Below are 23,872 nucleotides of genomic sequence, written 5' to 3'. Positions count from 1 at the left end.
CAAAAAAAAAATCAAAAAATCAAAAAAAAATTGTTTTTGGTTGTTTTTTTTTTGTTTGTAAATGAGAGCAATTAATTTTTTAAGGAGGTGTTTGCCTTTATTTTTTTGTGCGTAAGTATGTTTTGGGACTGCCCGGGTCAAAAAAGCCGATCCCGATTTTGTTCCTTTTGCGGGTTTTCGGTATCAGTGTGCGTCATTTGATGCAGCACTAATAGAATATGCCGAACCAAGTAGGCATACATACATACATATGTACATACGTTGGTTACAAATATGCCTTCCAGTATAGGGAATGAAGCAAAAACAAAAATGAATCGAAAGATTTATTTTACCGTTTTTGCTTCAATTCATGTGGAATTTTACGCATTGCTGGACAAAAAGGTAAGTGGTAAAATATTTTGCAATAATTTTATTTCAATAACTATTTTTTATGTTATTTCAGATTTTTAATACATTTTCTTTTCTTTTTCAGGTGACTGGTGGTGGAGATCCAGAACAGTGGATGGGTAAGTATGCCGGTATCGTTCCGGTTTTAGTGTTTTTCAGGTTACCGGCATCGCAAAAGGGGTGCTCCAACTGCGGCGTCGGCCGCGCCGTCAGTTGTCACCTTGTTTGCGATGCCCATTTGTGCACTTTATTAATGAATTTTCTTTGATATATTTGCAGGTTTTTGGTGTTATCTCGCAAAATGACTGATGTCTGCGGGGATATATTGAACTCAACATTTTTCGCGTTTCATTAATTTTCTCGGCCGAGCCTTTTTTTGGTTTTAATTCAATTTATTGTCAGCGCATCAAGACCGGAGAAGATGAAAGAGAGAAGACATTGGGACGATAGGCAGCCATGAGCATGTATTCGTCAAGCTCATGCGTCGATATAAGTACTTGGAGAAGATGTTTGAATAGGAAGTGCAGAAGGTACTTGTCTTCATCAAAGGTGTTACACCAAGTGCACGTACCAAACTTGCGCGTATGATAGCGCTCTGTTTAGTTGATGGTTCTATTCCCCCTAATGTGTTGTTGGTACTAAACAACGAGCATTTGATTAAAGATGGCATGGCTTTAGATTTTCTTCGCGACGAATTTGTCGCGTTTAAGTTGGAGAAGGGCATGGCATATCCGGTACAAGCTCTCAAAAAGGGTGGACTAGAAAACAAACTAATGAACTTTTTCCCACCAAACAAACGTACTGACGAGTATTTAAAAACAGGTTTTCCTTGAAATCATAAACTACATACAGCGCAGGCCAGTCACGAGGCCAAGTGTGAACTTCAACAAACTCTCATCGATGATATTAATGACGAGAAAGCACACTCAAAAATCACAGCTGCACAAATTTTGGACAATCCTACTTTCGGACCTCGCTAAGGGGCTATTGCTTTTGCACAATACGCACCATGTGCAGTTTTGATATTATATATAGTTTTAAGGGTACCCTCGCACAGAAGCTTGCTTATCCTCATTGGGGGATAAAATATAAAATCCAAAATGTCTCTGTGGTTATACGACGAGCTGCTGTTGGTTACGAAGGACCAGGTAGGTCTTACCGCGTTCAAAATTTGTGTTGCTAACCGTACTGCAAAGCTATCTAAAAGAGCTGTATTGGGGGCGTCAGTAAATACAAGGCTATGATTAATATCTTCAAACTGCTTCGCTAGAAGCAAATATAGGTTTCTTCTCATTGTGTCAATCTATTTTCTATGTTCTCGCATTTCCTAGTCGTGATGTAACTGGAGATAGAAAATGTTTACTATTCCTAAAATCACGAGAATGATCCGCCATAGTCATATGCAATTTCAATCAATTACGCGTATGCCTTCCCACTGTGGCGACAGCTTTGCTGGCGTTACACGCGCCTATCAGTTGGTCTATTGTCATGCAGGTTTGGAACGTGATGCACGCCGAAAATTAGCAACAGTATATACCAATGATAAAGCGACACCAGAAGAACCTTTAGAAACATTTTTTTTTTTGATCCGTTTTTATTAAAAATGTCGAATCAACCATACCATAAATACTATGGGAATTTAGGGACTCCTCACGCTGAATTTGAACCGGAACAACTTTGCGTTGCATTGAGTAGCGATGAACATTGGTATCGCGCACGTGTAACACCTCAGATTGCCAAAGATGACATCGGAGTACACTACATCGATTATGGACACCCGGACCAGGTAGATGCTGGTAAGTTAAGAAACTGGGAGAAAAAATTCTATGCTAATACAAATGCATATGTCCTGCATTCAATATTCCAGTACGTACACTGCCCACAGATGCGCTGCCCATAAGTTCCCAATCAAAGAAAGCCGATGAAGCAAGCGATTCAGATGCCGTTGTAATAGAGACGTAAGTGCAGCTGACACGAGCAGATGAGCCTGTATTTATCGTGAATGCGTTGAAGGTACAACAAAATCATTTAAGAGGTAAGCTTCATTTTTGTAAGGGTGATAATGTTATCGATGTTTAACTGAACTCCCAATTAATAAACTCACTTCATGCGTAAGCAATTGAAAAAGGGATAATTCCAATATGTTCGAATGTATTGAATTTTTAAAAATCAATAATCTGCAATATTCGTTGTATAGAGTGCTTTGTGTTGCACAGGCACAGTGGCAAGCTGCTGCTGCAGTGCTTGCCCAACATGCAAGCTCCACTTCATCGCGTTTCATGTACGCTTTCATGCTATTGGTGGGTACAGTTTCAGGCGCCGTAGCACTTCCGTCCGGACTACAGGACACACACAAGCGCCAAAGCTCTTTCTTAAACTGGTAGTCTATAAATTGATTGTGAATACGCTGTATATCGTTTATGTTTCGGTTTGGCCTGTTTCTTCACGCTGATGGCATTGATAATGTTGGGGGTGAAGAGCTCTCGCGACCCACGTTCTCATATACAAAATGAATTTTGGGGATTGAAATTTTGATTTGCTTTGGTGCTGCCATTGGTGCAATTTTCATACCAGAAGGCTCATTTGGGCCGGCTATGATGTGGGTGGGCTTAATTGGCGGACGTGCATTCATTCTTGTGCAGCTGGTGATAATTGTAGATTTTGCACATTCGGTAGCTGAAAATTGGATTGAAAACGCGGAAGACAATCATGGATACTTTTACGCTTTGTCGCTTGTTGGCATTTCTTTATTATATATCTACTTTACTCATTCCGGCGGTTGCGGTCTTAACAAATTTTTTATTTCCTTCAATCTCGTTCTGTGTTTCGTAATAAGCATTCTTTCTGTAATGCCCGCTGTACAGGATCGTTTGCCTCAGTCGGGTTTATTGCAAAGCTCACTGGTTACTATCTACACTGTTTACTTGACATGGTCTGCTGTTGCCAACGACCCAGAAAAAGACTGCAATCCTATCACGACAAATATAATTGGATTGATAGCTTGGTTATTCTGCCTTCTATATAATTGCATTAGCTCAGCAGTTGAAGTGTCAAAAAACTAATAATAATGGTGAAAGGCGTCTTTCAACAGAAGCTCTCTCAGATGCAGAAGCTGGTGCAGAGAAAGGTGTAAGTGATAACGAAACCGAAGGGGTTACGTATTCTTGGTCCATGTTTCATATTGTTTTTGTTTGCGCTTCCTTATATGTCATGATGACGCTTACCAAGTGGTATAAACCCAATTCAGATATTGAGCTATTCAATGCTAATGCTGCTTCGATGTGGATTAAATAATATCCAGTTGGCTTGGAATCACTATATATGGTTGGACCAATGATATTAACGAATTGTGATTTTAGTTAAAGAGTGAGATGAAGAGCACGTAAAGTAGAGAAAAACATTGATTAAATTTTTAGATGAGCTCTGTATTTATTTATGTATAACTATCCATCTGTACTTGTCTAATGGTTAAAGAAAGAGCGCTTGATGTTTGCGGGGGGTGGGGGGGGGGGGGGGGGGGGGTTGTACCGCTAGTGTGCCACTATTTCATTAATCTTCATTGCTTATATAACGTGCCATCATGTGTTCGACTATAATGACTAACGATGGTGCTGTCATCATGTTTCGACCTTAAAGGTCGTTGTGAATCATTGTTTCAAGCTACACCGTCCCACTTCAATATGCTACTGGTGCGTATAGTATTTTAGCAAATCTTGCCATAATTGGGGTAGAGCCTTTTACTGGAAAATATTTTAAGGTCCGTTGAAATCGAAAACAAAAAAAATGTTTGTAAAATTATTTTTAAATTAACGTGTTGTACTAATGACTAAAACTTGTTCTTGGCTGGTTTAATGTAACATGCTAAGAGTTCTGCGATGAATGGTAAACTAAAATCATTAGCAGATATGCATGTGACGTGACTTGGTCACCAACAATTACTTAATTTGGATACAAATATGGCTGAGCGTCTTAGATATTTATGTAGCTTGTTTCTAAACCGTATCTGCACATCTGTTTTTGTCTAAATGGTTGGTGATTATAAAAAATTACGCGAGAAGCCCATTATGAATATCAACTTAATTAGACGTGAATTTATCTCAAAGTACCCAGATAAAATGGCTCAGTATACATATGTATTTCATTTTATTTAATTGTTGTTAACAAATACAAATACGTTTGTGTACTCATTTAGGTGGAAAAGAAACTATACATTTAAGCACAAGCAATTGCGTTGGGGTATGTTGGCCTCGTTCAGGGGAACGAGAGCTGGGTTTGATTTGTTGGAAATTTAAAGATGATGGGCTGAAAGCCTTTAGGTTCTGTGGCAGATCGGTTTGCCCTTCTGCGGTAGGCTTTTATGATGTCCTCGTTATGGGATAACGAGTGAATGGGATATTTTCTGGTGTCCTCGCTCGGGGTGAGCGGGTGAATTGGGGTTAATTTTTGAAATTGAATTGAATTTGGAATTTTTTGGTGTCCTCGCTCCGGGGTGAGCGAGTGAACTTGGAGTTTAATTTTTGAAAATTCAAAAATAAGTGTTTTGTGGCAAATGGGGAATCTGCATTAGGCTAGGGTAGATTTTTTTTTGAAAAGGGGGATGGGCAGGATAGGAGGGATTGTTAAGAGGAGCCCGTGGTCCTCTCACAATCGATCTCCGTAGGGAGAAGGATCAGTTTGACCAAAGGTCGTCTGACTTGACCCTTCTCGGTTATGAGGTCGACTACACGTACTCGGCCATCTTCGCCGGGGTGTACGTTGACGACTCTGCCTAACCTCCATTCGTTGGGAGATAAGTTGTCCTCTTTGAGGACGGAGAGATCTCCCACTTGTATGTTTTCTTTAGGATGCTTCCACTTCACCCGTTTTTGAAGTTCGGATAGATATTCCACCTTCCATCGCTTGCAGAAAGTCTGATGGAGGGCTTTGAGTTTCTGCCACCGATTTATCATCGAGGCAGGGCTTTCACTAGAATCTGGTTCTGGTGGAGCCAGTAGGTGGCTATAGTGTTAACTACTTTGTACTCTTTACTTTAATGTTTAAAATAATTTTAATTGAGTTTTAGTGTTAACTTAAAATTTTGAATAACTTCAAAAAAAGAAAATTCTAATTAGTTAGAAAATATCTAAACTCAAAAATAAACAAAATATAAATTTTTAAAAACAAAATCAAAATAAAATATTTTTTTTAAAATATCAACTTGAATGTTGATATATTGGCGATTCTACCAACGGACCTAAATGTTTATATAAGTCTATATGTGATACAATCACTGAATGTCACGCTTTACGTATCACAAAGCTATTGACCAATAAAATACCGCAAATAAAAGTGCAACTAAGTGACGTGCTACCAAAGAAAATTTGTTTAAAGTTACCTGGACCAATTACAAGCTATCTACCGGTTTCAGCAAATGTACACACGGTCCTGCTCCGAATCATCACATCCTTGAATGCTGTTTAATATAAATTTTAAAAGTATATTCAGTGCATTTTCATACAACAAGAACAACCATTAAAATTTAAATAAAAAATCAATAACCGAAATTAACAGGATGAAATACGCATCCATCTACCCTCAACATTTGTGCGGTACATCTGTTAACACTAGTGAGAAGAAATCAACAATTAAAACAAATATCGAACAGGATGAGTACCGTTATGTGATATAGAAGAAAGAATAAAAAAAAACCGCTGGAACTAAACAAAAATAACTTTGATAGAAATAATAAAATAGTTAAAAATGCAACAAAAAATTGTGAAATAATTAAAAAATTTAATTTTTGAGTGATTTTTCGCAACACATTGCAACATATTTTTAAGTTACGCAATATAAAACGCTTAAAACGAGAAGTGTAAATACGCTAAAACTCATTTTTAAAAATAAATGCCAGATCAAAACAATACTGTCACTGTTTTAAATACAACCACAGCTGTAGAAAATTGATTCAGCGTTACTCAGGAAGTTTCATCTACAAAATAGTGTCACTAACCTCTCCCTACATTTCATTCGTATATCCAAGTACTTTAACATTCAACAAGCAACATCGTCATATAGTGTACCGTTTATTGGAACCATTCATGATCTTTAACGTCCTCTACACAAATAAGAGCATCATTATATTTTAAAGCCATTGCATATTTAAATTTATCAATCAACTCTTCCATAGTAATAAATCGTAAATATAAATTTTAAATAATTTTAACTTTTTCTAAATACAATTTTTATTTTAATATTAAATTAAAATTTCAAATTTATTTTAAGATTATTTTTATATCTTAAAAATTTTAATATAAGTTATTTAAATTTATTTATTTTTTATATAAAATTAAATATTGTATTTAAATTGTTAACTCCCTTTCCAAAAAATTCTTAAATATTTTCTTATTTTCAAATTTTTCATTTAAATTTCTTTTCATATGGTTCTACGTTCACCAATACGAACTCGTAATTTTACAAATTCAGAAAATCAAAATATCAACCATACAAATAACATCATGACTCACAATACAACTCAAAATTCTAACATTAATACAACACAAAACAACATCTCTAAAACAACACAAAATACTTCAACACAAGATAACTTTACAAATTTTCCTTCTACTAAATCTATTAAATTACCACAATTTTGGCAAGATTGTCCTGATGCCTGGTTTTTGCTTGTTGAAGGACAATTTGAAATTAACAATATCAATGATGACAATTTAAAATTTCAAAATGTTCTAATTACTCTTCAACGAGATACTATATCTAAAATTTTAGATGTTATTAACCCTCCTCCTCTTTTTAATAAATATGATACAATCAAAAAAATTCTATGTGAAAGATTTTCTCTAAGCGAAGAAAAACGATTAGATTAATTATTTTCAAAAACTGAACTTGGTGATCGTTCACCATCTGAATTATTCAGATTTATGAAATCACTTATAGGTACTGACTTCATTGTAAGTCAAGAATTACTTTTCAAATTATGGATTCGTAAATTGCCACAAGAAATACAAATCCATTTAACTTCTAGTAACAATCAAAATAAAGATGAAGTAATTATTTTAGCTGACAAACTTTTTGATTTAATCAACAAACGTCATTCTTCCAAATCTCCTGTAGTCTCAAGTATAAATAATAAAATTTTAGAACAATGCGTTAAAAATTTAACTGAATTAACCACGGCTATTTTTCAAAATTTAAATTAAATTTCTAATGATATTAATCAATTACAAATCCGTTCAAGATCTAAAGATAGAGATAGATCTAAATCTCGAAATTTTTCAGGATCAAGAAATTTTTCAAACAATCGTAATTTTAATTCACAAACAACTATTTGTTGGTATCACAAAAAATTTAAGAATAACGCTCTCAAATGTATACCCCCATGCAATTTTAATCAAAATCATAATTCAAATTACGAACAAAATTTAAACTGAAACGATCCATTATGACGGTGACGGATAATGGAACTATTATTAAAGCTACTCGTCGCCTCTTCATATTTGATAAATTCAATAAACTTAATTTTCTTATCGATACCGGTGCAGTTGTATCAGTTATTCCTTTTTCTAAATTTAAAATTTATAAAAGAAATTCGGATCTTACTTTGACCGCAGCAAACGGTTCTTCAATTGAAACTTTCGGTACAAAACTACTTAAAATTGATTTAGGTTTAAGAAGAGATTTTGAATTTCCATTCATTATTGCGAATATTGATACACCAATTTTAGGAGCAAACTTTTTAGAAAAATTCGGAATTATTGTCAATATTAAAAATAAAGAAATAATGGATTCTACTACAAAATTTAAAGTTACTGGATCTTCTGGATTTTCTGATATTTTCTCACTCAAAATTCCTATTGTCGAAAATAAGTTTTCAAAATTACTTAATGAATTTCCATCTATTACCTGTGAACCAGATTATACTAAAAAAGTTAAACACCATACGGTTCACAGGATAGAAACAAAAGGTATTTTACCATTTTCGAAACCCAGACGTCTTGATCCAATCAAACTTAAAATTGCTAAAGCTGAATTTGAATTTTTAGTTAAAACGGGTATATGCAGACCCTCAAATTCTCCTATTGCATCTCCACTTCATCTCGTTCCTAAAAAAGAACCAAAGGATTGGAGACCTTGCGGAGACTATCGAAGACTTAATTTTATTACTACACCAGATCGGTATCCTTTACCACATATTCCCGATTTAACAATTGATTTAAAAAACAATCATTTTTTTTCCAAAATTGATCTTGTGCGTGCTTACCACCAAATTCCAATGGCAGAAGAAGACATTCATAAAACTGCAATAACTACCCCTTTTGGAATGTTTGAATTCGTAAGAATGCCTTTCGGTTTACGAAACAGTGCTCAAACTTTCCAACGCTTTATTAATGAAGTATTTTCTGATTTCGATTTTGTATTTACATACATTGATGACATTCTTATTGCCAGTGATAATGAAGATCAACATATAAATCATTTAAAATCAGTTTTAAAAAGACTTGAAGAATATAATTTAAATATTAAACCTTCAAAATGTACTCTCGGTGTAAATAAATTAAATTTTTAAGTTACGAAATTTCAGGCGAAGGTATTAAACCATCTTTAGATAGAATTGAAATCATAACAAATTTTGAAAAGCCAATTTCTATAAATAAATTACAAACATTTTTAGGTATGATAAATTACTATCACAGATATATTAAAATGTTAGCAACAGAACTTAGTCCTCTGCATGAAATGTTAACACATGCAATTAAAAACAAACTCAAACAATTAAATTGGACAAATGAAACCACAACAGCTTTCGAAAATGTTAAAAAACTTTTTGCTAAAAATACCTTACTTACACATTTCGACAAAAATGGTACTTTATCATTAGCAGTAGATGCATCAAATGTTGCTATTGGAGCAGTTCTTCAACAAACTAGCAATAATATACTAGAACCCTTAGCTTATTTTTCAAGAAAATTAACTACAACAGAAACTAAATATTCAACATTTGATCGTGAACTTTTGGCAATTTATAATTCAATTAAACATTTTAAACATTTTCTTGAAGGTAGAACTTTTACAATTTATACTGATCATAAACCTTTAATTCATGTTCTAAATTCTAAAGTAGATAGATCTCCTCGTCAACTACGTCATCTTGAATATATTGCTCAATTTACAAATGATATTCAATATATACGTGGAAAAGACAACATAGTTGCCGACACACTTTCCCGTATTCCAGAAATAAATGCAATTTCAACTCAAGATATAAATTTAGAAACTTTATATAAAGAACAACAAACTGATACATTTTTACAAAAAACCATTTCTGATCAAAATTCTAAAAATAATTTAAAGGAAATTCATATTCCAGTTATTAATTTAAATATATAAGTTTCTCTACAACCTTTTCGACCTTATGTTCCACATTCTATGAGAAGAATTATATTTGACAAAATTCACTCATTATCTCATCCAAGTATAAGAACAACTAGAAAATTAATTCAAAATAAATATTATTGGCCTAACATGCGTAAAGAGATTAACGATTGGACTTCATCTTGCATCAATTGTCAAAAATCCAAAATTTCAAGACATACTAAATCTCCTATCCAAAAAATTCAAATACCATCAGGCCGTTTTGAACATATTCATATGGATATTGTTGGACCTCTTCCAGTTTCAAATGGAAATTGTTATATTTTAACAATTATTGACAGATTTTCACGTTGGCCTGAAGCTTATCCGCTTAAAGATATTTCAACAAATACTATAGTAAAAACTTTTATTCAAAATTATATACCACGATTTGGTATACCATTGAATATTACAGTAGATCAAGGTTCACAATTCACCTCAAAATTTTTTACGGAATTAACTAAACTTTTAGGTTCTCATAAAATTCATACATCTCCTTACCATCCCCAAGCAAATGGCATCAAACGACTCGGTTCATTGGTCTGACATTTTACCATTCATTCTACTTGGTTTACGAACTTCTATTAAAGAAGATTTAAAATGTTCATCTGCTGAACTTGTTTATGGCCAAACACTTAGAATACCTGGTGAATTAGTTATTTCAAATAGTAATAAAGAACATGATTTTTTTAATGACGCTCTTCATAAAATAAGAGATTATTTTTCGCTTATTCGTTCTAAAGTTTTTCATCATAACAAAGAAAATTTTTTCGTTCCTAAACAATTAGAAAATTGTGAGTATGTTTTTGTTAAAGTTCTTCGTAAATCTAATTTAGAATCACCTTATGAAGGACCTTTTAAAGTTATTTCTAAGAAACAAAAAACATTTACAATTCAATACAAAAACACTATCAAAAATATTTCAATTGATTTACTTAAACCAGCAAACATACTTATTAACACTAATTTAAATACAAATACATTAAACAACAAAAAACAAAAAAAGGTTACATTTAATATTAATTAATAATTTGTTTGTTTCAAATTTTCTTGGAGGGGGAGTAAATATAGTGTTAACTACTTTGTACTCTTTACTTTAATGTTTAAAATAATTTTAATTGAGTTTTCGTGTTAACTTAAAATTTTGAATAACTTCAAAAAAAGAAAATTCTAATTAGTTAGAAAATATCTAAACTCAAAAATAAACAAAATATAAATTTTTAAAAACAAAATCAAAATAAAATATTTTTTTTAAAATATCAACTTGAATGTTGATATAGTGGCTGGCCGTTAGGAAATGTCCTGGGGTTAGTGGTTCCAGATCCGTTGGGTCATTCGACCCTGGACTGAGTGGGCGCGAGTTGAGGCACGCCTCAATCCTGCACAAAAGGGTTTGGAACTCCTCCATGGTAGACTTATGGGGAGACGCGATCTTTTTGAAGTGGCTTTTGAAGCTCTTCACTCCCGCCTCCCACAAGCCGCCCATATGTGGAGCAGCGGCGGGAATAAAATGCCAGCTTAATGCTTGATGATTGTACCTTGAGACTGTCTTGCCTCGGCTTTCTGCCAGAAAGGCTTTAAACTCGGATCGTAAAGATCTTGACGCTCCGACAAAGTTTGTACCGTTGTCGGAGTAGATGTTTTTCGGACATCCTCTTCTCGCGATAAAACGCGCAAAGGCTGCGAGAAAGCATGGAGTACTAAGGTCACTAGTGGCTTCTAAGTGGATGGCCTTAGTGGAGAAACAGACAAACGGGCATACGTAGCCTTTTGACAGTCGACATCCCCTACCGCGGTAGCTTTTGATGTCGAAAGGCCCCGCAAAGTCTACCCCGGTATTGATGAACGCGCGGGTAAAAGTAGTCCGTTCGCAGGGAAGGGTACCCATAAGTTGGGACTGTGCCTGTTTTCGGTGAATAGTGCAGGTTTTGCAATTATGAATGGTTGCCCTAATCATGGTTTTGATGTTAGGTATCCAGTATTGGGTGCGTATCAGACGCAACATGAGTTGATTTTCCCCATGCAGACTTTGTTGATGAAACATTAGGACTGTAAGACGGGATAACCTGCAGTTGTATGGGAGGAGGGTTGGGTGGCGTTCATTAAAGGATAAGTCCTTTGACGCCCCGAGTCGCCCTCCTACCCGAATGATGCCATCTTGGTCTAAGTAGGGATTAAGTGAAAGTATTGCACTTTTCCCTGCAATTGGTTTTCCGGCCTTTAGATAATTATATTCGGAACTATAATGTTGTTTCTGATAGATTTTAATTAAAAGTCGTGTAGTGGCCTTAATTTCATCAGGGGAGATTAAGTGCGACATGACCTGGAATGAATTTTTTGTTTCGGGGTGGGTTCTTCGGTAGAACCTCATAACGTATGATAAGACCCGTAGAGCCCTAGGTAGGTCGGAAAAGCGTTGAAGAATATCGGTAGGATTGACGGTTGTTGTTGCGCAGGTCTTTGCCCTCTTTTCCTCTACGGAGGTGATGTAGTCACTTTCTTGTGCTGGCCATTGGGAAGTGTCTTCTTGCAGCCAAGAAGGTCCCTGCCACCACAACGAATTGTTGACCAATTCAGACGCAGGTAATCCTCTGCTACCTAAATCTGCTGGGTTGGACTCTGAGTTCACGTGCAGCCAGTCCCTATGTCCGACCATGTCGATGATCTTGGTGATCCGATGTGCGACGAAGGTTGACCAGGAACAGGGCGGTTTCCTTATCCATGCGAGGACGATCGTTGAATCTGTCCACAGGTGCACTTTCACTGGTCCCAACTTGAGATTCCTGAGAATTGATTCGGTGATTTCCGCTAACAGCACGGCTCCGCAAAGCTCCAATCGTGGAAGAGAAAGAGTTTTCACTGGGGCTACTCGGGTTTTGGCTAGAAGTAGGTTTGTGCAGACATTATCATCCGTTTTGACACGCATGTAAATGACTGCTGCATAAGCCTTCTCGAATGCGTCACAAAATCCATGGATCTCGATGTCGGTTCCTGGAGAAAAGTTGACCCATCTAGGTATCCTGATTCTATCGATCTCATGGTATTGGTCGGTGAAAGTTCTCCATTGTTCCAACGTACTGGTCGATACTGGTTCGTCCCAAGCGGTGCCTTCTAGCCAAATACTCTGCATGAGTATTTTTGCCACAATAACCATTGGCGCAAGCCAGCCTAAAGGATCGAAAAGTTTGGCTATAGCGGATAGGACTGCTCTCTTCGTAATGTTTTCCGGGTTGTCCAGCGTCCCTGCTTTAAAATAAAATAAATCGGAGTGGGCATTCCATCGAATACCTAATGCTTTCACTGAACTGGTATCTTCGAATGCCAGGAAGTTTTCATTGAGCAGGTCTGCTTTGGGGATGTCCCTTAGAATGTCCTCTGAGTTGGAGGTCCATTTGCGAAGTGGAAAGCCCGCTGATTGTAGGACTTGACGAATTTCATCTCTGGCTTTAATAGTCGATGTGATCGTATGTCCACCCGCTAACACATCATCTACATACATGTATTCTCGCAGTATGCTAGCCGCTGTAGGGTGCGAGTTTGAGACGTCGTCTGCTAGTTGTAGGAGCGTTCTTATCGCGAGATATGGAGCGCAATTCACTCTGAAGGTAACCGTCTTTAATTCGTAAAGACTAATAGGGTCATTCGGGGAAGTGCGATGCACAATACGTTGAAATTTGGTGTGATTTTCGTTCACCCAAATTTGTCGATACATCTTTTCGATGTCGCTATTGAATACGAAGCGGTATAGTCTCCATCGTAAGATAAGTATGGGTAGATCGGCTTGTAGAACTGGGCCTGGGAGGAGAATATCGTTTAAGCTATTGCCGTTGGCCGTAGGCCTCGAGGCGTTAAATACTACGCGTACCTTGGTGGTTGTACTTTCTGCTTTTACAACGGCGTGGTGGGGCAGGAAGTAATGATCCGAATCGTCGGATGGGATGTTCTTTTTTAATTTTCTCATATGTCCGAGCGTTTCATATTCTGACAACACTCGAACATATTCCTTACCTAAATCTGGGTTTTGTATTAGCCGCCCCTCATTCCGGAAGAATTGAGAGCATGCACGCTTCAGGGATGGTCCTAAGTTAATATTGTTAGGGTAATCCTGCCGGAATGGAAGTGACACGGTGTACCTTCCATCCTCACTTCGCTGCGTTGTTTCTTTAAATAGTTGTTCGCAGTACCTTTCATCTTCATTTAATATTTTATTTTTGGGTACATTTTCTACCTCCCAGAAAGCTTTGAGTTGATTGTCTAACGCAACCTCGTTGTAGAAAGACATAATGCTCTTCGTTGGATTCGGTGCTTCGATACGACCGGTTAGTATCCAACCGAACACTGTCTCTTGGGCTAAGAGTGTGTTTAGCACATTCTTTTTTATACCGTTCATTATAATTTGGGGATATATGTCTCCGCCAAGTATGAGGTCTACGTCTTCGTTGACATAGAACCTCTTGTCTGCCAAAACCAAGTCTGGGAATGCCTGCATAGTCATTGCGTTGATATGGCAGGATGGAAGATTCCCAGTGAGTTTAGTTAGAACTAGTACGGGTGTAGTCAGGCTGAAGCAGGGATCCACTGGTGAACGTAGTTCGATGTTGGATGCTTCTTTTACCTGAGCTGACACCGCATTTGTGATGCCTGAAACATGGGCATGCATTTTCCTCGCTGGCAAATTGATCCTGCGTTTCAGTCTTTCAGTTATAAAGGAACATTCAGACCCAGAATCAATTAATGCCCGCGCGGAGAAGTCGGTACCATTATGGTGAATGTGTACGCGAGCAGTTCCTAATAGCACACCTGTGCTGGAATTGGCATGGCAGGATTTGACATTCTGATTCGCAGAGGAAGGTGGTTGTCCCGATTCCTGTCTTTTCCTTGCCTGTGCCGAAGTTGATGGGGCATTATCCGCCTCTTTGAAGGGATTTCGTACCGCCGGTTGCTGAAGTGTGTCCGCATGGAGGAGCGTGTGGTGACGAGAGTGGCATTTGGAACAGTTGTATGAACTGGTGCACCTCGTCACTGTGTGTCCTGGGGATAAACAATTCAGGCAGCCATTTGTGGATTTGACGAATTTAATCCTTTCTACTGGGTATAATCGCAAAAACGTGAACAGTTGCGTAATCTGTGCTCCGTAGATTTGCACATTTTACACATTGATTTTGTTGTTTGCTTGGTTACTTTGGTTTGAAAAGCACCAAGTCTTTTTGTAGGGTTTTCCGTCGACTGGCGCGACGTGTTTGATTTTTGCACTTTAGCAGTGGCATTCCCTGTAAAACCAGACACGTTTTCAAGTGTCTGGAAACGATTTGACAAGAATTTGTCCATATCCTCCCACTTGGATATGTCCGTCTTGTGGTCAATGCTCTGCTCCCATAGAGCCAACGTATTTTCAGGTAATTTTGTCGAACATAAATAGGTAATAATCGCATCCCAATTTGAAACATCGATCTGATGTGTTTTTAGAGATGCCAAGCAATTATTTATGTCGCGCTGTAAGGTTTTGATAGAGCTGCCGCACTCGCTATCTATCTTTTTTAGATTAAACAAAATTTGTAGTTGTGAGTTTACGAGAATCCGCTTATTCTCGTATCTCTCACATAGGTTTTTCCAGGCTGTTTCGAAGCCTTCATTTGTCAAGGGACATTTCTTGACGATGTCCTTTGCCTCACCTTGAGTTTTCTGATTGAGGTGGAACAACTTTTCTACCGGGCTTAGGCGACTGTTGTTTTTGTATATGGCCGTGAACAGGTCACGAAACGTTGGCCAAGAGATAGGTAGTCGCCCTTGAACACCTCAGTATCACAAGCTGGCAGGCGGATACTGTGTTCGCGCGCGCGTTCTCCCTCAGGTTTGACTGCCCTATCTTTTTCCTCCTTCAATTTAGTTTGAATTTCAGCCATGTTCGACATGCATCTCAGGAATACAGCATATGCCGCTTTATGCTTGATCTTGACCGCTGCAATTGCTGCTTTGTCCCACTTAGCTTGCAACTCTTTTTGCTGTATTGCAAGAGTGTGTACAGTGTGCAGAGCCGCATTGATATCATTAAAATCGGCCTCGAATTCGATTATTCGATCGGCCAATCTAATGTAGGAGTCCATGTTCATGGTTGAAAAGTGGAGAGCGAATTAACCAAGGGATATAAACTTGAAAAACCTGAGCGAAACACCCAACCAACAACTATTAAAATTACGCAGAATTGATTATTACTTTTAATTTGTTTATTTTTGTCTGACTTTGCAGATTATTGTGCCGTAAAACAGGGAGCAGGGGGAAGCAACACCAATGTGTTTTGTGTAAATAAAGGGGGCCACTCGCCACTTCCAAGTTTAATTGTATTGTATACTAAATGCGCGCGCTGGTATGAACTCAACGAAAAGTGGAAAAACGTGTGATAAATCTTGTGCGAAAATTTATTAAGAAACTAGTGAAATTAAAGTGATGCAAAAAGAAAATTTAAATCGAATGGCGTGAAATTTTGTGTGAAAGTGAGGTTATGTGTACCTCTTCCTTGTGCTGTGTCCGGAGAGCCTTACCGCTGGTGGGGGGACAGGCCAGATAGTCACAAGGAATTAAAAACGTTAATGTTACGCGCTTGGACTTATTTTTCTTTTTGGCACTACACAGTTTTTCACACTTTTCGCGGTCAGTTACAAGCACGTATGGCACTTCAAATGGATTTTCGCACTTTTATTTATTATTTTTAACCAAAAAAAATGTGGCAAGAAATATTGCACTTACTTTGTGGCTGTTTGCTGTTCTGGTGATTAGGTGGCAAGTAGTTTGTGTGATGCAGTGGCTTCCGCTGGCTGTCGCTTGCTCAGTGTTTTGACGCTGGTATTAAATAATAGACTTTTTGTTGGTGGGCAAAATACTTTTCCTGATGAATTTTTGTGAGGAATTCTTAAAATGTATGCGGTCAGCTATGATGCTTTGTTGTGGACTGTAATTTAGGTGCTGTTTCCAATTCCTGGTGAAGATGGACCAAGTGTTCGGCCTGAGTGCGTCTAATCCTGGAGAGGTGGGCGCACCGGGTCGATCTCAGCGGGAGTAAGCGGGTTGGAAATGAAAATAAGCAAATAGACGAGATTTCACGTTATAATATATGTGATTTATTGGGTAAATGTAAAACTAGCAATAGTTATAATATTACCTGAATAAACGCAGAAATACGGCAGAGATCGCTGGCGGCAGATGTTAACTGGTTGGCTGTTGAAATCAAAGAGGCCGGTTGTATAGCAAGCTACAACCGTTGACCCGCAAAATCCTCCGTTTTGGAGGGGAAAGGCACCCACACATCAACCCCGACATGCATATGCATGAGTGCTGACAAAAAGCACACATACACGTGCATGTACATGCATGCACATGCATGAGGGCATTGGTGTGGGTGGTTATAAATTAATTCGAGTATCGAGTATCGATTTGCAGAGTTGCATTGGGGGGGTCGCAATCAGATGCGGAAAAGTTAGGCATCCTGCCTAAACAGGTATCAAAGATTAATCGCCGCCGGCATGAGCGCAAACAAATGAAAAACTAAGAGAATTTCCAAACTTTTGTTAAAGTAAGAGTTTTAGTAAGTTTAATGTGCCTTTCGGTTTTCTCTCGAAAAAGTAAACAGAAAGTGGTAAATGGAATGAAAAGCTATGACATTTTGTGGAACTAGGTCAGTTTTAGCAGCGCTCATATGGTATTCTATGTAAACGCACATAAAATAATTCTGTTAATAACAGGTTGTTTAACATATTTGCATGTAAAAAAAAAATGTTCTTAATCAAATTAAATATCCGACGGCAAATTGAGATCTAGGTTGAAGGTAAGTATAAAGAGTAGCTTAACTGGAAGTAGGAAGATACTTGGTATATCTTAAGGGTAAGTATTAATCTAACGTATTAACCGTATATTTGCTTTCAAATTCATTTCAGCTTAAGTAAAATAATAATTATATGTATGAGTATACCCATCCACCTGTGTAATTAACATGCAGAAACATAGTTATAAAACATTAGGTCTTTTCAGCTAGCTTTACAAAAGGGAACTCAGACTTTAGTTTCAAAGGTATGTATTACTAAATTAAATTAGGTTAGGATCATTTTAGATCAGCATGCTAACCATCTTTCTAGATGCATATGCACTTTTAAATCTATTTACTGCCCTATCTTCTTTTCTAGCGACCACGCATCGCTAGAACATTGAATTATGGGAACTAAATTTAATTTATTATTTTATGTGTGATTCGGTTGCATAATTTGCGAATATACAACTTGATATATTTTCAAGCGCCTAATTGGATCGGCTTTTGAGGGGTTAGCCGCATGCAACTCGATGGGGGCTCCTGCACTCGTCTTCCAGCGTTCCGCTCGCTAATCTTCTCCAGTGTATGCGCAGTAGGTATTTGTCTAATTTCTGGGCCGGATCTTGTGCAGGAATTGATGATTTTGTGTTGGTATGTTCGATCTGCCGTGGGTAACGTCCTACGAAAACACTCGCGAATTTAGACGCCTTACTAGGCTTAACTTAAAATTGAACACTCGACCCGGACTTAAATTTCTGCACCAGATGTTTACCGCACGGTAGTTCCTCAGGAAAAAAGAGCTGAACACCGGAAATCGTTCAAGACCCATATGGTTATCATTGACGTCTTGGTTATCGATGTATGTATTTTGTTATCAGAAATCATATGAACGCGTTGTCAGACGGACGGAAGTTGAGTTTAGACTAGTGTTAGATACTACAGAGTGTAACAGAGTCATGAAACTTGTAATAACAGAAAATCAAAAGCGAAGAAAGAAAAAAAATTTAAATGAAAAGATGGAAAGTATGGTTGGTGCTGAAGTGTTCATGTACCCATGGAACATATACCCCCACCTAGAGTGTTGGTGCCGTTGGTATCTTTCCTCTGTCTTTTTGGATGTCCTTTTGGTTATAAATAGCTCGCTTGTCTGTATCTACGTCTTGCAATTCATATAAACAATTGCCGGTTTGTGCAACAACGGTTGCTTTTACGAACTTAGGGGCAAGCTTGGCACAAAATTTCTTTGAGGCGTTACTCAGCACAAAATTGCGTCTATAGACCGAGTCTCCAACCTTAAATTTTTCTGCAGAACTTCGTAAGTTATATCTTTTTGCTGACGATTCGAACGCTTTTTTAATATTTTCACCTATAGACTGCCGTATTAACGCCAGTTTGTCTAATCTATCTAGGACGATACCTTCGAGGGACCCCAGTTTTCGAAAAAGCGGATACTCGTCACCATGAGCCGGCATCTGCTGATCAAAAAGGGCATAGTAAGGGGTACAACCTATGGAATGGTGAACAGAACTCCTCAATGCCTCTGCAATGCTTGGCAAGTGTTTGTTCCACAGAGCCTGGTCATCTTTTAAGTAAGCCCTTATTCCTGCAATTATGGACCGATTAACCCGCTCGCTGGCGTTCGCTTGAGGGCTGTACAAGGCAGTGTATACGTGCTTGATACCCCGTTCAGCAAGCAAGTTATTGAACTGCGATGACTTGAATTGTTTCCCGTTGTCACTTAAGATTTTTTCGGGTGTTCCGAAAACAGCAAACACACTTTTCCTTGAAAAGAGGAAATTTGGTATATTGATCCAAAACAATAAAGATTCCGATATTACCTTGCTTTGAACGGGGATATGGACCGAGGAAATCGACGTAGAGTTTTTGAAAAGGACGCTGAACGGTGTATTGTGCGGACATAGGGAATCGCAGCGTAGCGTTTGATGGCTTCGAGGTTTGGCAGGTTTCACAACTTCGGATGTAATCCTTTACGTCAACCGTCATGTTTGGCCAATAAAAGTTCATTCGAAGCCGTTCTAAGGTTTTTGCTATTCCTCCGTGGCATTTGTTAGGTGGGCGGTGGGCATTCTGTATCACGTTCTCAACCAAGCTTTTCGGGACCCATAGTTTCCAGTTGTATATCTCTCGCTCCGGGTTACCGGTAGGACATTCGGTCCTTTTATAGACCCGGTCATCAACTATTTGCAAATCAGGTAGTCTACTTTGATTGTTTTTAATATAAACTATTAATTTCTTGTACTCTTCGGACTTAAACTCGGACGATTCTATATCAACTATCGGACGGACCTCTAACTCATTGATTTCTTCGAAATCTTGGCGGGATAAGGTATCCGGCACTACATTTAAAGAGCCCTTTCTGTGCTCTATTTTGAATCGACAACCTTGAAGTTTCAATGACCATCGTGCTAGTCGGGTGGATAGGTCACTTTGGCACATCAGCCACTGAAGACTGGCATGGTCAGTCACAATTGTAAAATCTTGCCCTTCAACATAGGCTCTGAACTTTTTTAAGCTGAGCATAGCTGCAAGGCATTCTAGCTCCGTAACGCTATAATTGCTTTGAGCCTTGTTGAGTTTTTAGGAGAAATATGCAATTGTGACTTCGATACCTTCTTCATTCTTCTGCGCCAAAACCGCACCAACACCAAGCTTAGAGGCATCACATTGAATTATGAATGGCTTTGTGTAGTCAGGACTGGCTAAGACAGGAGCAGAACATAATACTTGTTTCAAATTATCAAACGACTTCTGGGCTTCATCATTCCAAGTGAAATTTTTGTTTTTCTTTAATAAGTTAGTCAAAGGGGTGGCAATGGACGCAAAGTTATCTACGAACCGACGGTACCACCCGGCCAGTCCAAGGAATCGCCGAACTTGTTTAACGGTAGTGGGTACTGGATAATTGGTAACTGCGTATCTTCTCCGGGTCAGTTCGAAGAGTGCCATTACCCACAATATATCTCAAATACTTCACCTCACTGATGCAAAAATTGCTTTTCTCCACGTTAATGGTTAATCCAGCTTTTCTTAACTGGTGAGCAACGTCGGACTGAACGGACATATGGCTATCAAAATCTTCGAACAGTATAAGCAGGTCGTCTAAATACACAAAAACTTGATTTTTTAATTTGGGTGGAATGACGCGATCCATCAAGCGGCAAAGTGCTTGAGGGGCGTTGCATAAGCCAAAGGGCATTACACAGTATCGATACAACGGACGGTTGGGGACAGTAAAACAAGTATAATCTCTAGATTTCTCGGACAGGGGGATTTGCCAATGGGCTCTACGCAAATCTAGTGAAGTTATGTATTTTGCCTTTGGTATCCTGCTTAGTATACCGTCTATATGCGGGAGGGGGTAAGCGTCCTTAACGGTTACGCTGTTTATCTTTCTGGAGTCAAGACACATACGGACCTTATTTGGCTTCTTCACTAGAACGACCGGACTGGACCAAGGACTGTTAGGGGACTCTTCGATCACTTCTAACTTAAGCATTTCGTCGATTCCTGCGTGAACTAATTTTTCTACCGCAGGGGAAATGGGGAAGTATCTTTGTTTGATCGGACGTTGGGCTATAGCTCGATTACGTACTCCATAAGAGACGTTTTCCCTAAGCCTTCCTTATCACAGTTCGGAAATCGGTTTTTAACCATATTTAAGTGAACGGTTTGCTCGTCAGTTAAGAACATGGCATTACCACTGGGTTCTACATCAAGGGCAATTTCGGATATAAGGTGGGGCGCGATTTGGAATTTAATCCAAAAATCGACTCCCAATATAACTTTTTGAGACATACTTGGTATGACAAAAAACGAAATCAACTGATTCCTACCATCAAATTTTACTTCCAAGTCTATAATCCCGAAAACCACTTGCGTTTTACCATCAGCTGTACAAACTGCAGTTTTATGTTCTCGCAGCTTCTTTTCTTTGCGAATCTCGTCTGCAAGTGAGGATCCTATACATCAGACTTGGGCTCCGCTGTCTAGCAATCCTAAATGATTTACATCACAAATCGTTACTTTAGCATAGGGCCTTAGGTCAGATGACTTCTTGGTCAAAGAGCACACAAAGTTCTTAATTGATCTTCGTTTGTGCTTAATACCTCGCTAAAACTCGTTAATACGGACGGACGAACGACTTCTAACGGGTATAGACTTATTTTCTTCAAAAAAAATTCGGTTTCGGACTTCATTATAATTTTTCAGACGGACATAGTACGGAACAATTTTATGGACAAATGGACTAGTTTTCGCAGAGTGGCTACCTGGTCTGCGCGGGAAATCAAAGGATTTATTATTTCGGTTTTGGGTCTTTGCGAGGGTTCAACTTCGAAACCTCGCCCGCTTGCAAGTTTCCCGAACACGTTTCGCATTTCGGCCTATAAACATTTGGCTTGCCGCAGCCGTAACAAAAGACACTTCAGTCTTCAAGACAATCCATATACCTGTGACCTTCACTCCTACAGTTCCAGCACCCTAGTTTCGACGCGTCGAACGACCGTTTCGTCACCTCGTCCACTTCACACTCTGCAGTCTCGGGCATTTCGTCTTCGTACTGCAGCTCATTAGCATATCTACGGGGTGCTTGTCGAGCATTTGCGGATGGTAGTGGAGTACAGGACTTTGTAATTTCGCTTGCAAGGCTTTCACCCTTCAAGCATAGTCTACGTAGTTCGGCGAGAGATCTAACAGGTACATATAGCAACTGTTGTCGGATGCGGGGGCGTAGGTTGTGTTGCAAAATTTCTATCAGTTCTATCAGTGGTACTTTTAAGGGTTCAGCCAATTTGAGAACAGAATTCCTAAACTCATCAAAGCTCTCTGTCATACCCTGATTTCTGCCTCTAATGTGCTCCTTCAACTCAAAATCACTTTTGTGTTGTTGGAAATTAGTTCTGAGAGCCTGACACAGGGAAATCCAAGTGACGCCTTCCACTGAACGTCGATACCTCCAGTACCAATCCTTCGCATCGTCAGTAAATAAACTTTGGACATGTTCGCAAAGGAGGTTGAAATTCCCGCCAAGGGTATCTATTACCTGGCATTCGATTAGGTAAATAAAGCTATCGACCGATAACCGCGTTGACCCATCGAACGTGATACCCCAACTCGAAATGAGGTGTGCAATTCTGCCGGAATTGGGTACCCTCGACATATCGCTAAAGCGAAGCTGGTCAATTGCGCGATGGAAAGTTTGGTTGGAGTTATTGGGTAAATGAGGTATGTCCCTAGGCCAAAATCCAGTCGAATGATTGTTTGGCAGACCTAAGGGGATATTGTTGACTACCGGACTATGGTTCTCTACTGGTGGAGCTGGCGGCTCATTCGGATTTTCCCTATTCAGGTTTAGCCTGGCTAGGACCGTGGTCAAGGTATTCTCGAGTCTTTGCTCGATCAAGTGGGCTACTCTGTTCTCGAGGTCAACAACTAAAGTGGCCTGTCTAGCCGCAATCACGGCCGAAACTATATTTCTGATCCGCCCTTCCTCTTCTCTACTACCTGTATCTGGTGCAGAAATAGGTAAACTCTGAGCACCTTCTTCAACCTGAACATGCTCATTGCGAGGCAGCTCTGTGTTCTTACTGTTGCTCTTTTAAAATTCCCTGCTATTGCACCTTGCTCTGCATTGAGGACATGAATTGTTCTTTTTCAACCAGTTTAGCAAACATGCTCGGTGAAAGGTATGGGAGCAAGACGTTGTTAAGATATCGTCGATAGCTTCAAGGGTTTCTTGACAGATTGTACAGCTATTCCCCTTGAAGTGTCACCCGTACAGACCCTTGGTTAAACGCCATAATAAAAGAATTTTAAAATCGTAAATCAAAAGAAAAGTAAATGATTCAAAAGAAACTCCGATCCTGAGGACCACAACCCAAAAAAAACAATTCCTCAATGCCCGTAATGCGAGGGTTTGGGAACTTAAAAAAATATCAAATTCAAACAACAATGAATCGATTTGAAAAAAAAATGAAAAAAACTAAGCGTTTTATATATTCAAATTGTATGCACATATGCACCTATATATATTGTACATACGTACCTCGCTCAATCAAGGTGTATATGTATGGTTTTACCAATGTAAGATTGGTAGTTGGCGTTTTGCCTAATATTCGTGAAACTACAAAAAAAATTGTCAAATCTACAAAGTAAAGCAAATCATCAAAAATATGGTTGGTCTGACATCCAAGCTGTGTGGCGGCCAGTTTGGTATGGGCATTCCAGGTCAATCGAAAATGAATACTCGAAGCTTTCGGCATG

At 38.5% G+C, this 23,872-nt stretch overlaps 1 protein-coding gene and 1 pseudogene across 1 annotated transcript in view; both read left to right on the top strand.

Annotated features, from left to right (window-relative positions):
• The window catches only part of LOC137234818 (uncharacterized), a 1,233,955-nt gene that overhangs the window by 1,160,524 nt on the left and 49,559 nt on the right, over nucleotides 1–23,872 (top strand). The gene's annotated exons all lie outside the window — the stretch shown is intronic.
• LOC137234381 (probable serine incorporator) lies at nucleotides 1,991–3,764 on the top strand (annotated as a pseudogene).

The sequence above is a fragment of the Eurosta solidaginis genome, chromosome X (genome assembly GCF_040869045.1).
Source record: "Eurosta solidaginis isolate ZX-2024a chromosome X, ASM4086904v1, whole genome shotgun sequence".
Classification (NCBI taxonomy): Eukaryota; Metazoa; Arthropoda; class Insecta; order Diptera; family Tephritidae; genus Eurosta; species Eurosta solidaginis.
Note: the sequence above shows the minus strand (reverse complement) of the source record. Positions and strands in the feature narration are given on the sequence as shown.